Source organism: Nothoprocta perdicaria, unplaced genomic scaffold (assembly GCF_003342845.1).
Source record: "Nothoprocta perdicaria isolate Ctin4 unplaced genomic scaffold, notPer1 scaffold_50, whole genome shotgun sequence".
Lineage (NCBI taxonomy): Eukaryota > Metazoa > Chordata > Aves > Tinamiformes > Tinamidae > Nothoprocta > Nothoprocta perdicaria.
This window is the reverse complement of record NW_020455755.1, coordinates 842,627-846,783: the sequence shown is the minus strand read 5'-3', so window position 1 is coordinate 846,783 and position 4,157 is coordinate 842,627. Positions and strand designations below refer to the sequence as shown.

Below are 4,157 nucleotides of genomic sequence, written 5' to 3'. Positions count from 1 at the left end.
GGCCCCGCTCATGGCGGCGCGGCGGGGCCGCCCGGGCACTCAGTGACACGAAATGCCCCGTCCCGCGGCCCCGCGAGAGCTCGAGCCCGCGGGGCCTGGCGCCGAGCAGGGCAGCGCCTTCCCTCGGCGGAGAGGAGAGGGATGGCTGGAGGATTTGTACCCCTCTGTTTAAAACACGGTGCCATTTCACAGGCACCGCGCTGGACAGGGCCACCTACACGCCAGATGATACCCACGGACGGAATGTACAGCTGCTCATCTTATAAAGGATAACAGAAAGGTTACACACCAATAAATCAGCTGTCATGGATTGCACAGCTTTTGTTGCATGTGAAGCAAACTCCACCTCCACCCGAAATACCTACTGCAGCCCTGAAACGCTTCCAGGCGAGCCCGTGCCTTGTTCTCTGTGACCCAGAAAAGGAGGATATGAGATAACAGGACAAACAAACATCCACTTCCAGCTTCCGCCTCAAGAATGTTAATTTGTTTTCCTTCTGGGCAGACAGAAGCACAAAATAATGGCTTTCGTGCTAGAGCCAAGTTAAAATCCCATAAATAAAGATGAAATTGATTTGGGATCTCTTGAATGTATGATTTTAAAATGACAAATGCATCATGAAGCACTGGGGAAGAAAGTGGACTTGCTTTACTCTTTATCTGCCAGTCCAGATTTTTTCCACCCAAGTCCAGAAAACTGCTTTTATATGCTAGTCTGAAGCATAAGCAATGCAGTGTTTAGAAGGATTATCATAAAGCATCTTTTAAAGATAACATTTCAAATGCAAACACGGCAAACTTTCTATTTTGTCCTGCTGTAACATGCAGACCTGGAGGGAATCTAATTCTGCTTCTCATCCAAGATAGCATCCCTCTGGGTGAAGTAGGAATTCCTTCTCCGCTGCTTCCAAAGTTTATGCTTAGCATTCAGTGTTGCCAAATCCCTGCTGGAAAAGATGAAATTTAGACAAGTCCTTCACTAAGGTGCAGTTAAAATATTCAGACATATCATAAAAACAAAGCTATGCATGTCAAAATACTGTTTTTTATGACAAGCTATTTCCAATTTGTTTTAGCCCACTTCAGTCAAACAGGCAGCATGTGCTATTACAGACAGATTTCTAAAATGTTAATATGAACCAGTAGCTCAGATTAAAAGGTGCTATCAATTAAACAGTTTGTCTTAATCCTATAACATACATAACACTACATTGTAACATTCTCTGCTTCATTTTTTTTTTTCAATATATGTTTGGAAATGATGCTTAAACTAAAATAGACCAGGTTTGAAATCAGCTGAACCAGTCCTGCTTTCATTCTCACCACCTCAATCTGGAAAAACACTGTGTTTACTCTAAAGCACCGAAATAAAAGCTACCTGATACTGCACATTAGACTGACTCAAAAAAATAAAATATGGACAACTGATCTGGTGAAGCAAGGACAGATCTCATTTTCCTGTTAGCCAAATATGGACTCAAACTATCTGAGAAACAGTAAAGCGGGCTGTGTACAACTCAGTGTAAAGATATTTCTTTTAAATTTCTGAGTCAGTGTCTGTGATGGCAATAACATACAGTAATAACAACAGGAAAAGCAGGTTAGTGTGTAATAAAAACACAGCTGAGCCTAAAAGAGCCTAAAAGAAGGCAGTGTGGTAAAATGTGCAGCTACAGGAACCACTTTTGTCTGAGATTTGTTATTAAGACTACAGCTATTATTATAATACACACTAATTGTCATCATGAGCAGCAATATCAAATGTATTCTGGAGTAACTTTACCTGTAAATAATGAACAGTGAAAGTCCTGTAATTCAGTTTTACAATATGAACAATTACTTTATATACTAATAATAAATTCAGGAACTTAGTTTATGTTTAGTATTTCTAGAATTTTCAGGAGTTCAAGCTTATGTCTAATGTTTCATCTATACAATGATGGAAATTGATTGCAAATATTTTTATTTAGAAAAAAAGATTAATTGGCTGGAGAATAAACAGTAGTTTTCTGTCTGTACACTTTGTGGTACTGTGTTTCAGGAAATGCAAAAAGCATTCTGATTTATACAAATTATGAAGTCTAATATTGGGCTGTTAAGTGCACTGAATTTTGTATTATTCATTTGCTGTGTACAATAAACTATCTGTGGTGTAAAGGCTATTGATTCCTTTGCATTAGAGTGCATTAGAATGCTCAATATGAATATGTTTTAAAAAGACTTTAAAAATAAATGTTGCATTACAGTCTAGGCAAGGCTTCTAATGCATTGGTTTTATATACATTTGTATCCACAGCAAACATATATGATACATATATATACTTAATTACTGATATCTGAGCTGTTCTGGATGGAGAATAAAGCTTGTCAGTGGAACCTTTCTAATCATATTTTATATGTCTGAGCACAGAGAAAGTCTCTGTCAGTAACAGCAGCAGCAGCAAGAGAGCAGTGTGTAATCAGTATCACTTTATGAACATTCATTATTCTTTAAACATTCCTGTTAAAAAAACAGTTACTCTGTAAAACAGAGTAAGGCCAAGGATCTGTTCTCAGAGACTCCCAGCTCCTGGTGACTTTTGTTGCGTGGATAGGTATGTTGGGTACCTGAAAATGGTTTCCTGGGATCACAGAGCAGAGAGGTGTTCATGGTACCTTGTGCCCTAGAACTCTGGCCTGGCAGAAATGGATTTGTCAGGAAGAATCTTAAAACACGACCACCACAAAACATCCATTAGATTCACTGGAGTAAAGATTTTATCTAGAGTTGTTTGTTAACTCATGATAAATACCCTGCAAGAGCCTGGGCTCGTCTGTGCTCCTGCCCGCTGGCTCCTCGGCATCCCGTGGGAGCAGCAGCTCGTGGCGGGGGCAACGGAAGCAGCTGGCAACGCTACCGCTGCGGGCAGCTCTGCGCTGCAGCGAGGGCCTCCCCGCCTGCCCCAGACACCACCCCACGCGGCACAAGGGCGGTTGCGGCGGTGCTGCCCGGGCAGCGCTGCACGATCCTGCAGCCGCAGCGGAGACGCGGCCCCGCTCAGCCCGAACCGCAGCTGCCACGGCAGGGACCGCACGGGCCTTCCCCAGCGCGGCGGGCTCCGGAAACCACGGCCCAGGCCACCACATCCACAGAATAACCCACCTTCTGGGCAGGCTGTGCAGAAACTCAGCTATGTGCACAAGCATATGTGCCCACAGACACATATGTGTCTTCTTAAAACATTTCTAGACATTGACGGTCGTAGTCAAGCCAAAAAAATGTCACTTGAATCACTTCCTCGACGTATTTTGGCACTTCTACTTTTTGCCAAAGCAAGAAGACGGGGAAGCAGATGAGAAGACGGAGGCATACACAGAAAATGAACAGTGCCAATCTACAGTAAAATCCACATTAACCCTGAGCTCACTATTCCTCTTAGAATAAAGGTGTCAATCCTACGTGGTCAGATGGCATCATTTAACAACGTAAGTCTTTTCATTTTAAGCTTCAAGCAGAAGACATTGCTGATCTTTTTTACATATTAAGGTCCAGCTGATATCACCCACAATTTTCTTGGGAAATGTGGGCATCCATGCCTTACTGCTGTGTCTGAACTGGCTTTTCTGGAGGTGACGCTTTTCTTAGCTTATTGCTACAGAAGGTGGTGTTTTTCTCAATCTCTTTACCTTTTCCTTTTTTTTTTCTCTTTGTATTTTCAACTCAAATTATTTACTTATTAACCTCTCCTTTTCTTTTAACCCCACTGGCTTCACTCTGTTTCACACTTTCATGTCTCCTTTTATCATATTTCACTATTTTTTTCACCAGCATTTATCAAATGTTTCAGCAATGTAAAGTTTTCCATTCATTCAAAGATGCTATGTGATACTTTTTAATTTCTATTTCTATGTTTGGGTGCAGAAACTTACCCTCACTTTCAGAAGCATTCATCTGTACGACATATTTTGTGAACTCACGATCAATGGGGAATCGTAGTGGAAGAGATGTCCAAATCTGCAATCAATGGCAAAACTACTTTCATATAGTCATTAAGTAAAGTTAAACAAACAAACTGAGGGAGGGAAGGCAAGGAAGGCAAGGAAGGCAAGGAAGGCAAGGAAGGCAAGGAAGGCAAGGAAGGCAAGGAAGGCAAGGAAGGCAAGGAAGGCAAGGAAGG

General features: G+C 41.9%; 1 long non-coding RNA gene across 4 annotated transcripts in view; it reads right to left on the bottom strand.

Annotated features, from left to right (window-relative positions):
• Positions 1-618: 618 nt before the first annotated feature.
• The window catches only part of LOC112954738, a 16,723-nt gene continuing 13,184 nt past the window's right edge, over positions 619-4,157 (bottom strand). For 3 of the 4 annotated variants that reach the window (XR_003250770.1, XR_003250771.1, XR_003250769.1), the window contains exons 5-6: positions 3,910-3,994; positions 619-947 (exon numbers count right to left, since the gene is read on the bottom strand). This is a non-coding gene — a long non-coding RNA (uncharacterized LOC112954738). The remainder of the gene's footprint in view (positions 948-3,909; positions 3,995-4,157) is intronic. The other variant, XR_003250772.1, reaches the window with a different exon arrangement.